This window comes from Hemicordylus capensis, chromosome 16 (assembly GCF_027244095.1).
Source record: "Hemicordylus capensis ecotype Gifberg chromosome 16, rHemCap1.1.pri, whole genome shotgun sequence".
Classification (NCBI taxonomy): Eukaryota; Metazoa; Chordata; class Lepidosauria; order Squamata; family Cordylidae; genus Hemicordylus; species Hemicordylus capensis.
The window spans coordinates 16,927,454-16,941,597 of record NC_069672.1 but is presented as its reverse complement, the minus strand read 5'-3'; the positions used below and the strand labels follow the sequence as shown (position 1 = coordinate 16,941,597).

The 14,144-nt window shown below is 47.8% G+C and overlaps 2 long non-coding RNA genes across 8 annotated transcripts; one reads left to right on the top strand and one right to left on the bottom strand.

Annotated features, from left to right (window-relative positions):
* The first annotated feature begins 38 nt into the window (after positions 1–38).
* LOC128338583 (uncharacterized) lies at positions 39–8,471 on the top strand. The gene is made up of 3 exons (XR_008312659.1): positions 39–365; positions 5,868–7,952; positions 8,098–8,471. It is a non-coding gene; the product is annotated as an uncharacterized LOC128338583 (long non-coding RNA).
* Positions 2,305–13,112, bottom strand: LOC128338582 (uncharacterized). 7 transcript variants are annotated; one of them, XR_008312657.1, is made up of 7 exons: positions 10,584–13,112; positions 9,347–10,048; positions 8,188–8,904; positions 7,049–7,744; positions 5,898–6,606; positions 2,689–5,574; positions 2,305–2,608 (listed from the first exon to the last, which is right to left on the bottom strand). It is a non-coding gene; the product is annotated as an uncharacterized LOC128338582 (long non-coding RNA). The 7 variants fall into 7 exon arrangements; XR_008312656.1 differs by having other exon boundaries at positions 2,305–2,596; XR_008312658.1 differs by having other exon boundaries at positions 2,305–2,593.
* Positions 13,113–14,144: the final 1,032 nt, after the last annotated feature.

Genomic DNA, 14,144 nt, shown 5'->3' with positions numbered 1-14,144 from the left:
CCACAATGCATTGCCGGCGGCAGACGGAGCGGGTCCAGCCCATCCTGAAAGCAGCCCTGCCTGGACCCCGAGCTGCGCGCGCAGCCTGCCTCCCGCCCGCCCTTTGCAAGCGCGGTAGCAGCCGCCGCCATGCAGGTTTCCCAAAGGGCTTTCCTTGGGTGAATCCCCCCGCTGCTCTCCTCCTCCTCCTCCTCCGGGCTACCTCCCCTGCCAGCTCTGCTTTGCATTTGAATGGGAGACTGCCTGGGGGCCTGACCTGCGAGAGATCCCCCTGCGGGGCTGATGGGCCCTAGATGCTCGTCCCTAGACTAGCCTCGTCTTGGCCTGCAGGGGGACCCAGCTTCAATGCCTGGCAGCCTCTCCAGGTAACTTGTGGGGCTGGGAATGAGTCCTGCCTTTAACCTTGGAGAGCCGCTGCCGGTCGGTGCAGAGAGTCCTGAGCCAGATGGCCCAAGGTCCCGACTCAGCCCAAGGCAGCTTCCTCTGGCGCTTTCCGGCACCATTCCCTTTCCCATCCTTCCCGCTCTCTGTGTGTTCCCTGCTGCCGGGAATCGCTCCCTCCGCCTTGTTCTGTCTTCTTGGGCTGTTGACCATTTCAGGAGCAGGACTCCGGCTAGGGCTGGCCGGCAACTCCCAGGACCCCAAGACATAATTCACTGTGTCTGGGAATGCTGGGCGTTGTAGTCCAGGAACTTCTGGATGCCGGAGGCTGCTTCCCCCGCCCTCTTTCTTTGCGGGCTGAGTCTTATGCTGGCAGCACCGGCTTGGGTAGTGGTTAGAGACAAAGACACCCCTCCATCTTAAAATCCCCACTAAGTCACACAGCGGACTTTGGGCTCCCCGCTCTCTCAGCGCTCCGCTGCCTTACCGGGCTGTTTGAGATCAAAGGGGCGGGGGGGGGGGGAGACCAATGATGAGGCCTCTCAAATGGTCTCCCACCTCAAGGGAGGCAGCTTAAGTTTTAAGTTAACAAGAGCCATCTAATTCCACCTTGCCCTGGTGCTGGGAGGCTGGCTGGCCTTCCTCTCCCACCTTCACAGCAAGTGCTACACCCCATGACAGCCAGAAGTTCTCACACTGGGAGAAAACAGAAGCTGTTATCACAGGTGCTTCCTAAGGCGGGCATGTTGGTCTTGGACGTGCCAGAGAGTTGGGGGGGGGCGTGGCAGGAGGGTGTGGAAAGGCCCACCAGAAGCACCCCACACCTGCCCTTGGTCTGTGAGGCCCCAATCAAGAGGGGGAGGACGGAGTGCTTGGAAGGAACCCACAGAGATGCTCCCTGGGGCAGGAAAGCCAAGGGCAGGGGAATGACTGAAGGGAAGGCTGCTGCATTGAGGAGGGCTTGGTTGGTTCCCTGGCCCCCCAGGGAAGACCCTGCCCTAGAAATGAGGTGGCCAAATTCGCAGATGATACCAAACTCTTTGGGGTAGTGAAATCCAGAACAGGTTGGTTGGAGCTCCCAGAGGATCTCTCCAAACTGCGGCTCAGTGCTGGCAAGTGTAAAGTGATGCACATTGGGACAAAAAACCCCAACTTCAAGTATACACTGATGGGATCGGAGAGGGATCTTGGGGTTGTGTCGGAGTGTTGACTCAGTGTGCGGCAGCAGTGAAAAAGGCCAATTCCATGCTAGGGATCATTAGGAAGGGGATTGAAAATAAAACAGCCCATATTATAATGCCCTTATACAAAACTATGGTACAGCCACAGCTGGAGTATTGCATACAATTCTGGTCACCATATCTGAAAGAGGATATTGTAGAACTAGAAAAGGTGCAGAAGAGGGCAACCAAGATGATCAGGGGCCTGGAGCACCTTCCTTATGAGGCAAGGCTATAACACCTGGGGCTATTTAGTTTAGAAAAAAGACAACTGCAGGGAGACATGATAGAGATCTATAAAATCATGCATGATGTGGAGAAAGTGGATAGAGAGAAATTCTTCTCCCTCTCACATCACACTAGAACCAGGGGTCATCCCATGAAATTGATTGGCAGGAAATCTAGGCCAACAAACAGAAGAATTTTTTCACACAACACATAATGAAATTGTGGTATTCTCTGCCATTCTCTATCAAATAAAATGTCAAATATTGCAGTCCTTAGAACAGCCCCTGTGGATTTACCTTCTTCTAAGGAAGAAGGCTCCCTTGTTTTGCATCGTGTCAGCATTGCTCTTCAAAATTGTAGGTTTGATCAGAAGTGTAGCAACTACAACAAAAATCTTTCAGACATTTAAAATACATTACAAGAAGAAGAACCCGGGTTCTACACAAAGGTTTTACAGAAATACTGAATGCACACATACAGAACAACAATTTAATGGTAACAAACTAAACTGTCTCTCAATACGTGGACCAAGAAAGCATCACATTCCATGGCAAGTGAACTGCTCCTTCCACAGTGAATCTTTTCTTCAGACTTCATCTTTTTTCTTCAAGTTGCAGAAAGTTCTCCTCTTTCTTTGAAGTCTACAGGGGAGAGGTTACCAGCACTTCACCCTGACCGTAGGACTTCAGCTCCTATGTCCCTATATCACTTATTGTAAGAGCAACTTTCAACCTGTCTGCACAAGTCTCTTTTGAGAGGGAAATCTGCTAGAAGGAAAACTTTAAATAGAGTCAACTTAACTGTATATCTAACATCCTAATAAGAGAGTAAAAACATCTAAGTAGGAGTTAATACATACCTCTTTGATATTAGCCACTTTAATACACTTTGGATTTCTTCAAATATCCTCCTAAGTAGGGATTTACCAACAATCCACATGGCCGTCTATATAAATCAGTCTGCTAGGGGGAAATTTTCTGGTCTTCTCTGACATTAGCCACTTTTATAAATTTCTGATTTCTTGCAATATCCTCCTTTGTAGGGATTTATCCACAATCCACATGGCACTGTATACAAGTCAACCTGCTGGGTAAAAAGAAAATCTATAAGCATATTAAAATTCTTTCATCATTTCAAATAATTCATGTTTCAAAATAAAACATTAACACAAATCTTTAACAAATGTGTTAAGTGTTAGTTTCAAACATCACAATAACAGTTTTTTCAGATTCACTGAACAAATACTCACGCAAAGCAGCAAGGTCAGGAGATCTGCACCAAGAAACATTCCATTTTTCTCCAATCCAAGTTTAGAATCAAGGCTCAGAAAATCCACTAGTCCACCCATCTGTGACAAGTGAAAAAAGATGCCTGACGAGTGAAAAAACCTGATGTGAACCAACACAGCTCAATGAGTATGGCTGGTGAACAGAGCCAATGGTTGTTTTTTTTAACTCCTGTTTAGAATACTCAGTTTTTAGTTGGGAATGCTCTTTTTTCTTGTCTATTTTATCTTCTGTTTAATTGCATTTAGTAGTGAATGGTTTTTTGCATTTATTAGTGGAGTGTGTGCATTTAGTGGTGGATTTTTTTCCATTTAGTAATGGGTTTGGGGTATTTGTTGCATTTAGTAGTGGTTTTTTTCAATTTAGTTGTGTGGGGGCTTGCATTTAATAGTGGGTTTTGTTGTTGTTTTGCATTTAGAAGGGGGGGTTGTTGTTTTTTGTTTTGTTTTTTTCATTTAAGAAAGGTCAAGCGGCCCTGAATAGCATTTTGTTGAATATTTATTATTTCATTCATTCATTCATTGGCTCAGGCTGGTTTACATTAAAATTAAAAAAAACCCACACAGAATAAAACAATTAAAATCAAGAAACATTTAAACAAGATTAAATCTAATTAAAATTAAGATTAAAACATATCATTAAAAGCCAGGCTGAAGAGATGGTTGTTTAAGGCTCTTGAATAGGCAGGATACAAACAATGTAAACAAATGTATTCTTATTTTTTAGGCATGAACCCTTCAAGCCAGCACAGAATATTCCAGGCTAACTTACCTCACAGGGCCAAGGATAAAATAAACTCACGCTTGAAGCCTCTGTTTGCAGCAGCCAGCCACTGGTTTTGAGACTAATCTGAAAAAACAAGACCTAAAAGAGTAGTGCAGTTTTGCTTGGCATGGCTTGTCTCTTGTCGCCTCCATTGGTCTGTTTTTGAAATCTGTTGGCAAAGAACAAGTTACATAATTTATTTGAAGTGTGAGCAAATCCACAGAGTACGAGACATTTATGAAGGATGACACCTTAGATTTCCTGAGTAATACATTTCTCAGAGTTTCATTTTTATATTCTCCTGTGACAATTGGTATGTAATAAATAAGTATGCTCAGTATTTGTATACATATTTATATTTTGTATATGTCCTTCAATTCTCTGATGAAGCCTCATCACGAAAGAGATTGGGACAGCTTGTCTTGTCCTCACTCTCCTTGCTCCTTCAGCTCCTTCCTGAAATCTGCTGGGAAAGAACAAGTCAAGTCATTTATTTGAAGTGTGAGCAAAACTTGATGAATATACTTTTCACAGTTTCATTTTTACATTCTCTTGTAACAATCAGTGTGAAATAAATATGTATGCTCAATATTTACACATAACTATAATGAACACAACTGAATGACTATGTTGAATAGTTATTCAATTCTCTGACAAAGCGCCTCTCCATCACAAGATTGATCAGGTCAACTTGTCTTGTCTTCTGTGTCCTCCTCATTCCTTGTGCTCTTTCTTGAAACCCACTGGAAAAGAAAAAGGCATATCATTGATTTTTAAGTGTGAGCAATACCACATTCTTCTGTTAGAATATGAAAAGTTCACTCAGGATAAAATCTTAGATTTCTTGGTAATTATTTTCACAGCTGTTTTGTCCCATCTTGCAAAAGTCAATGCATAATGAATACCGGCTCACATGCTGGCAAAATTACCCAATGCAACCCCTATTGAAATTGAGTCATCCTTTAGAGTAACCATTGAGGGGTAACTACTGAGAAACCTAGTTCTGCTTGTCAGCCATAACAATACCTATTTTGTACAGATTCTTCAGTGCCCTGCTGAAGAGCCTCATCATAGCAGGCATTAGTCTAGTTTCTGTTCGATTGTCTCTTACAACACCCTAAGAGTTCTGTTTTTGACGGTGGTGGGATCCCTTTACCTTGGTCCATGCCCTGTCTTTGATCCTACCTCCCACACAGGCCTCTTGGGAGGAGAAAACATTCCAAAACCACCACTCCGGCATGGAGATCATTGCAAATGTGTGCCTACTCTGTTTCTTCTTTCCAAACATGCCACAAAGGGCTGCTGAGCATGCAGCACACATGAAGTGTGTCCTGTTAAAGGCAGTCACCATCTTAGAGGATCTGCAGCTTGACAAGGCTGTTGTTGGGAGAATGAAGACGCGTGAAGCTTCCATGCATGAAGCGTGTTCCATTCGAGGCAGCCACAGAATGAGAGATCATGCTGCCTTCCGCAGCTGTTGGGAGAACAAAGCAGCCTGAAGTTTCTACTGATGGCCCCTAGATTAACAGAGGATTCTGGGTGGTGAGGAACAAAGCCCTTGGTTTGGCTATCTTGTGCATCATCGTGGACTGTTTTAATTCCTTCGTGGCTTGTGTGTCCCTGCCTCTTGGTTCTTCCATGAGACTCTTTTCCTCCTTCCTTGGCTTGCATGTGGTTGCCGCCTTTTGTGAATTCTGTTGGGAAAGAAGCTAGGTCTTTTATTTTGAAGTTTTGGCAATATTACATGTTTATCTTCTAATATGTAAAGTTGGCCTAATGAGAACGTATAAGAGTTCTGGGATAACATACTTTAAACAGTTGTTTCGGTTTTATATTATCTTGTGACTATCAATGTGTTTTGTGTATATATTCTCCAGTCCTGATGAAGGGCCTTATCTTAGAAGGTGCTGGGAGAGCTCGAGATTTTTTCTGTTATATTTTCTCACATGCTGAGAATTCTTTTTTTAATATATGGTTTTCTCTTTAGCTAGGTCCAGTCAGTATCTTTGAGCCTTACCTGCCACGCTGGCCTCCTGGGAGGAAAAGATGCTCCAAAAGCAGCACTCTGGCCTGGAGGTCGCAGGGACACATGCGCCAACTCCGTGTCTTCTTGCCCAGTTTGCCACGCAGCGTTGTCGAGGGGACAGAATGGAAGAAGCATGAAGCCTCTTCCACTCAAGGCAGCCAGCATCTTAGAGTGTATGCAGCCCAAGAAAATAGTTGCGCGACTAAAGAAGCTTGAAGCCTCCGACACGCGTGAAGCGTGTTCCCTAAATTGCAGAATACAAGGTGTCTGTGGTATTGTGTCTGTTCTTGGCAATTCCCCCAAAGCTGCTAACACGCATGAAGCGTGTTCTATTCAAGGCAGCCAGCATTTTAGAGATGCTGCTGCCGCCTCCTAGAGCTGGAGTTTTGTGTTGTGATTTGTTTGTTGTGTTGTATGTGCTCTTCCTGGACGTTTTTCTGTGTTGTGTTATGTTGTGTTGTGAGCTGCCCAGAGGACTATTTGTTCTGGGGTGGCGGCTCACAAATGAAGTGTGTGACGATGATGATGATGATGATGATGATGATGATGATGATGATGATGATGACTGGGACAAGAGAGAAGCCTGAAGCTTCTACGCAGCCCCTGGGTTGTGGTTTGGTTTGGCTTGCCTTGTGTGTCTGTGTCGTTGGCTCCTTTCATGTCTTCTGTGACGTTGCCTCCGTTGGTTGTTCCTTGAAACCTGTTGGAAAAGAGCAAGTTGTGCCACTTATTCCAGAGTGGGGGCAATGTGGCGTTTTTTCATCTTAGGAGGATTTTGCCAAAGGATTGCATATTTGATTTCGGGGATAACGTACTGTTCAGGTTTGTATTATCTTAGGTGACTTCAATGGCTAAGAGATATTGGAGGAACGTTGGGGCTACCCTTTCTTCAGTCCTCTGAGGAAAGGTCTCGTCACAAAATGCAATGATACAGCTAGGTGACTCTGGGCCAGACACTTCTCTCTCTCAGCATAGCCTACTTCACAGGGTTGTTGTGAGAAAGAAACCTAAGTATGTAGTACACCTCTCTGGGCCCAGTCCTCTGAGGAAAGGTCTCATCACAAAATGCAATGATACAACTAGGGAGTCTATTCTGGTAGATTTTCTCCTATACAATTAGCATTCTCTTTTTTGAGCCTTACCTGCCACGCTGGCCTCCTGGGAGGAAAAGATGCTCCAAAAGCAGCACTCTGGCCTGGAGGTCGCAGGGACACATGCGCCAACTCCGTGTCTTCTTGCCCAGTTTGCCACGCAGCGTTGTCGAGGGGACAGAATGGAAGAAGCATGAAGCCTCTTCCACTCAAGGCAGCCAGCATCTTAGAGTGTATGCAGCCCAAGAAAATAGTTGCGCGACTAAAGAAGCTTGAAGCCTCCGACACGCGTGAAGCGTGTTCCCTAAATTGCAGAATACAAGGTGTCTGTGGTATTGTGTCTGTTCTTGGCAATTCCCCCAAAGCTGCTAACACGCATGAAGCGTGTTCTATTCAAGGCAGCCAGCATTTTAGAGATGCTGCTGCCGCCTCCTAGAGCTGGAGTTTTGTGTTGTGATTTGTTTGTTGTGTTGTATGTGCTCTTCCTGGACGTTTTTCTGTGTTGTGTTATGTTGTGTTGTGAGCTGCCCAGAGGACTATTTGTTCTGGGGTGGCGGCTCACAAATGAAGTGTGTGACGATGATGATGATGATGATGATGATGATGACTGGGACAAGAGAGAAGCCTGAAGCTTCTACGCAGCCCCTGGGTTGTGGTTTGGTTTGGTTTGGCTTGCCTTGTGTGTCTGTGTCGTTGGCTCCTTTCATGTCTTCTGTGACGTTGCCTCCGTTGGTTGTTCCTTGAAACCTGTTGGAAAAGAGCAAGTTGTGCCACTTATTCCAGAGTGGGGGCAATGTGGCGTTTTTTTCATCTTAGGAGGATTTTGCCAAAGGATTGCATATTTGATTTCGGGGATAACGTACTGTTCAGGTTTGTATTATCTTAGGTGACTTCAATGGCTAAGAGATATTGGAGGAACGTTGGGGCTACCCTTTCTTCAGTCCTCTGAGGAAAGGTCTCGTCACAAAATGCAATGATACAGCTAGGTGACTCTGGGCCAGACACTTCTCTCTCTCAGCATAGCCTACTTCACAGGGTTGTTGTGAGAAAGAAACCTAAGTATGTAGTACACCTCTCTGGGCCCAGGCCTCTGAGGAAAGGTCTCATCACAAAATGCAATGATACAACTAGGGAGTCTATTCTGGTAGATTTTCTCCTATACAATTAGCATTCTCTTTTTTGAGCCTTACCTGCCACGCTGGCCTCCTGGGAGGAAAAGATGCTCCAAAAGCAGCACTCTGGCCTGGAGGTCGCAGGGACACATGCGCCAACTCCGTGTCTTCTTGCCCAGTTTGCCACGCAGCGTTGTCGAGGGGACAGAATGGAAGAAGCATGAAGCCTCTTCCACTCAAGGCAGCCAGCATCTTAGAGTGTATGCAGCCCAAGAAAATAGTTGCGCGACTAAAGAAGCTTGAAGCCTCCGACACGCGTGAAGCGTGTTCCCTAAATTGCAGAATACAAGGTGTCTGTGGTATTGTGTCTGTTCTTGGCAATTCCCCCAAAGCTGCTAACACGCATGAAGCGTGTTCTATTCAAGGCAGCCAGCATTTTAGAGATGCTGCTGCCGCCTCCTAGAGCTGGAGTTTTGTGTTGTGATTTGTTTGTTGTGTTGTATGTGCTCTTCCTGGACGTTTTTCTGTGTTGTGTTATGTTGTGTTGTGAGCTGCCCAGAGGACTATTTGTTCTGGGGTGGCGGCTCACAAATGAAGTGTGTGACGACGATGATGATGATGATGATGATGATGATGATGATGATGATGATGATGACTGGGACAAGAGAGAAGCCTGAAGCTTCTACGCAGCCCCTGGGTTGTGGTTTGGTTTGGTTTGGCTTGCCTTGTGTGTCTGTGTCGTTGGCTCCTTTCATGTCTTCTGTGACGTTGCCTCCGTTGGTTGTTCCTTGAAACCTGTTGGAAAAGAGCAAGTTGTGCCACTTATTCCAGAGTGGGGGCAATGTGGCGTTTTTTCATCTTAGGAGGATTTTGCCAAAGGATTGCATATTTGATTTCGGGGATAACGTACTGTTCAGGTTTGTATTATCTTAGGTGACTTCAATGGCTAAGAGATATTGGAGGAACGTTGGGGCTACCCTTTCTTCAGTCCTCTGAGGAAAGGTCTCGTCACAAAATGCAATGATACAGCTAGGTGACTCTGGGCCAGACACTTCTCTCTCTCAGCATAGCCTACTTCACAGGGTTGTTGTGAGAAAGAAACCTAAGTATGTAGTACACCTCTCTGGGCCCAGTCCTCTGAGGAAAGGTCTCATCACAAAATGCAATGATACAACTAGGGAGTCTATTCTGGTAGATTTTCTCCTATACAATTAGCATTCTCTTTTTTGAGCCTTACCTGCCACGCTGGCCTCCTGGGAGGAAAAGATGCTCCAAAAGCAGCACTCTGGCCTGGAGGTCGCAGGGACACATGCGCCAACTCCGTGTCTTCTTGCCCAGTTTGCCACGCAGCGTTGTCGAGGGGACAGAATGGAAGAAGCATGAAGCCTCTTCCACTCAAGGCAGCCAGCATCTTAGAGTGTATGCAGCCCAAGAAAATAGTTGCGCGACTAAAGAAGCTTGAAGCCTCCGACACGCGTGAAGCGTGTTCCCTAAATTGCAGAATACAAGGTGTCTGTGGTATTGTGTCTGTTCTTGGCAATTCCCCCAAAGCTGCTAACACGCATGAAGCGTGTTCTATTCAAGGCAGCCAGCATTTTAGAGATGCTGCTGCCGCCTCCTAGAGCTGGAGTTTTGTGTTGTGATTTGTTTGTTGTGTTGTATGTGCTCTTCCTGGACGTTTTTCTGTGTTGTGTTATGTTGTGTTGTGAGCTGCCCAGAGGACTATTTGTTCTGGGGTGGCGGCTCACAAATGAAGTGTGTGACGATGATGATGATGATGATGATGATGATGATGATGACTGGGACAAGAGAGAAGCCTGAAGCTTCTACGCAGCCCCTGGGTTGTGGTTTGGTTTGGTTTGGCTTGCCTTGTGTGTCTGTGTCGTTGGCTCCTTTCATGTCTTCTGTGACGTTGCCTCCGTTGGTTGTTCCTTGAAACCTGTTGGAAAAGAGCAAGTTGTGCCACTTATTCCAGAGTGGGGGCAATGTGGCGTTTTTTCATCTTAGGAGGATTTTGCCAAAGGATTGCATATTTGATTTCGGGGATAACGTACTGTTCAGGTTTGTATTATCTTAGGTGACTTCAATGGCTAAGAGATATTGGAGGAACGTTGGGGCTACCCTTTCTTCAGTCCTCTGAGGAAAGGTCTCGTCACAAAATGCAATGATACAGCTAGGTGACTCTGGGCCAGACACTTCTCTCTCTCAGCATAGCCTACTTCACAGGGTTGTTGTGAGAAAGAAACCTAAGTATGTAGTACACCTCTCTTGGCCCCATTTGGGGAAGAGCAGGATATAAAATGTAAAAAATAGAATAATGAATAATAAATAATATATATTGGAAGAACGTTTGGGCTACCCTTTCTTCAGTCCTCTGAGGAAAGGTCTCATCACAAAATGCAACGATACAACTAGGGAGTCTATTCTGGTAGATTTTATCCTATACAATTAGCATTCTCTTTTTTGAGCCTTACCTGCCACGCTGGCCTCCTGGGAGGAAAAGGTGCTCCAAGAGCAGCTCTTCCGCCTGGAGGTTGCAGGGACACATGCACCGACTCCATTTCTTCCTGCTAAATTTTCCTCGAAGTGATGTTTAGGGGATAGAACACACACAAAAAATGTTAAGTTAATGGCAGCTGCTAAATTGGAGAGTATCCTTCCCTATAAAGTTGGCAGTTATAAAGAATCCTGGTGCTTCTATCATGCATACAAGCCAGCCCCCATCTTAGAGATTATGCTGCCTCCTACAACTGTTTTATTTATTCATTGTTTCATTAAGTTTCTTTATCCCCTCATCCAGATAGCTCTAGGCGGTTCACAAATATGAAAAGATATAACTCACTAAAACTAATTTGAGAGAATATAAGGAGAGCCCTCTCTTCTGTTGAGAGAATTAAGAAGCCTGAAGCTTCCCCCATGCATGAAGCATGTTCCATACAAGCCTGCCTGAAAATTATAGATTATACTGCCTCAGAAAGGTGTTCCGAGTATCTATAACGCTAAGGCTTTTAATGCACAGGGAGGGTGTTCCATTCAAGCCAGCCACTCTCTTAGGAATTATGCTGCCTTACAGTGTTGGGAGAATAAAGGAGCCTCAGGTTTCTCAGACTAAAAGGGCCAGTCTGTAGTTGCACAGCAGCCCCTGGCCTCTGGGAATTTCCTGCTACAGCCCCTGTGCCGTTGCGCTCAGAAGTCCTGCCCTACGCGGTCCATATTTCTAGCATTTGTATGCACAGAGAAAGAACGCTCTAAGAGTGGACAGATTTTCACCGTGATGCAGAAGACTGTGGCGCCCCAGTGTTCTGAGGACGGGGAGAATCTGTCGCGTTTTGCCCTCTGCAGACAAATGCTACAAATGTGGGCAGTGAGGTGGCAGGGCTTTTGTTCACGTCAGCACGGCTGCAGCATCCTCCGAAGGGGTTTGTTTCAGTTCTTTTGGCAAGATGAAGCCAAAGCAGGGAGATGAACTCCCCACACAGAAACTTCTCTTCCCCTCAGATTTATTTATTTATTTATTTATTGCACAAAATGAAGCCCAAGCAGAGAGATGAACTCCCCACACAGAAACTTCTCTTCCCCTCAGAAACTGCTTTTTGGCAGGGGTCTTGAAGACCATATTCCCACCACTCTCCCACAAAGTATTCTTTTAAACAGCCATATCCTGGCTGAGTAGCATGGCTTGAGTGGTTTCCTCCTCCTTTTTCTAAAGCAACAGAGATTTATCATCGTTATTTTGGTGAGGTAAAAGCCAAGGCTGGGCATAGAGCCCTTCCTTGCCCTGTCTTGGAGACAGCCTTTCCTCAGTGACTATTTATTAATTATTCTCATTAAAATGCTGAGGTAAAAGCCACTGCTGGGCATGGAGCCCTTCCTTGCGCTGTCTTGGAGACAGCCTTCCCTCAGAGCATTTCCCCTTGGGATGGAAGGAAAGCAGCTGCTGCCCCTTAGAGGCAATGTGGGGCATGAAGCCCCCTAATTCCCTGAGGGGAGCCTCTCCTCTTCAGCCCTGCTGGCCCTCCTGCTGCAATGTGTGGGGCGTGAAGCCCCCTGGTTCCCTGAAGGGAGCCTCTCCTCTTCAGCCCTGCTGGCCCTCCTGCTGCAATGTGTGGGGCGTGAAGCCCCCTGGTTCCCTGAGGGGAGCCTCTCCTCTTCTGCCCTGCTGGCCCTCCTGCTGCAATGTGTGGGGCGTGAAGCCCCCTAATTCCCTGAGGGGAGCCTCTCCTCTTCAGCCCTGCTGGCCCTCCTGCTGCAATGTGGGGCGTGAAGCCCCCTAATTCCCTGAGGGGAGCCTCTCCTCTTCAGCCCTGCTGGCCCTCCTGCTGCAATGTGTGGGGCGTGAAGCCCCCTAATTCCCTGAGGGGAGCCTCTCCTCTTCAGCCCTGCTGGCCCTCCTGCTGCAATGTGTGGGGCGTGAAGCCCCCTAATTCCCTGAGGGGAGCCTCTCCTCTTCAGCCCTGCTGGCCCTCCTGCTGCAATGTGTGGGGCGTGAAGCCCCCTGGTTCCCTGAGGGGAGCCTCTCCTCTTCTGCCCTGCTGGCCCTCCTGCTGCAATGTGTGGGGCGTGAAGCCCCCTGGTTCCCTGAGGGGAGCCTCTCCTCTTCTGCCCTGCTGGCCCTCCTGCTGCAATGTGTGGGGCGTGAAGCCCCCTGGTTCCCTGAGGGGAGCCTCTCCTCTTCTGCCCTGCTGGCCCTCCTGCTGCAATGTGTGGGGCGTGAAGCCCCCTGGTTCCCTGAGGGGAGCCTCTCCTCTTCAGCCCTGCTGGCCCTCCTGCTGCAATGTGTGGGGCGTGAAGCCCCCTGGTTCCCTGAGGGGAGCCTCTCCTCTTCAGCCCTGCTGGCCCTCCTGCTGCAATGTGTGGGGCGTGAAGCCCCCTGGTTCCCTGAGGGGAGCCTCTCCTCTTCAGCCCTGCTGGCCCTCCTGCTGCAATGTGTGGGGCGTGAAGTTCCCTGAGGGGAGCCTCTCCTCCTGCCGCCGCCTCAGCTGTCTCAAATTCTCCTCAATCAAATGCGGCGCGTTCGAGGCGTCGCGAGCTTCAGCTGCGGGAGGCGGAGCCGGCTGTCCAGCAGCCCGCCAATTAGTGGTGCGCCTGTCACCCCGCCAACCAATCAGAGAAGCGGGCTCGGCTGCCAGGGGCGCGTGCGTGGGGGGGGGGATGGGGAGGAGCGCAGAAAGCCCGCCTGAATTCCCCCCGCGGAGGTTTTGCGGCTTTGTGCCGTTTGCGCATGTCTGTAGCGGCTGCGCACGCCCAGTGGCCCTCTCCGTGCCGGTTTCCATAGCCCGGCAGCTTCCGAACCCCGCGCCGCAGCCCGGAGCCCCGCGCCCGAAGCTTTGTGCAGGCGCTTTACGCTTTCAGAACGAGCCTGCCAAGCCGAAGCATTTTCGTGCTGAACAGCCTGGGAAGCGCCTTGGTCAGTTTCACCTCTGCCGCCACTACCACATCTGCCAAGCCAACCAACCCAAACAAAGCTGTGATGTGTCTGCAAGAGTGTCTGTTTATGCTGAACATTGTTGCTTTCTAATTAATTGCTTCCCAACATTGTTTTCTTTCCGCAACTGTTTTACTTCCGAGTAAACACACCCCTCTTCTCCTGTTGAGAGCACAGTTTCCTTCCCCCCCCCCCGCCCCGATGTTTCAGCTTTTCTTACACACGCTTTGGTGTTTGCTCATAATGGGAAATCGCTGAAACGCTTATAACTGGGTTAAATACCAGATGCACAGAACTTATTTATGCTTGTTTATAGCAGCCAAGATGGGTGTCTCGTGGCGACTTACACACACACACACACACACACAAAACAGCTATAGAAGAGAGAGATTTCAGCGGCGTGGGGGAGCTGGTCTTGAGGTAGCAAAAGTTCGTTGTCCTCTTTGCTAAGCAGGGCCTGCCTTGGTTTGCATTTGGATGGGTCACTGCATGTGAGCGCTGTAAGCTCTTCTCCTGAGGGGACAGGGAAGAAGGACACCGGCATTCTTGCATTCTGAAGGTCCCCCGTTCAGTCCCTAGCAGCATCTCCAGGTAGGGCTGGGAAAGTCCC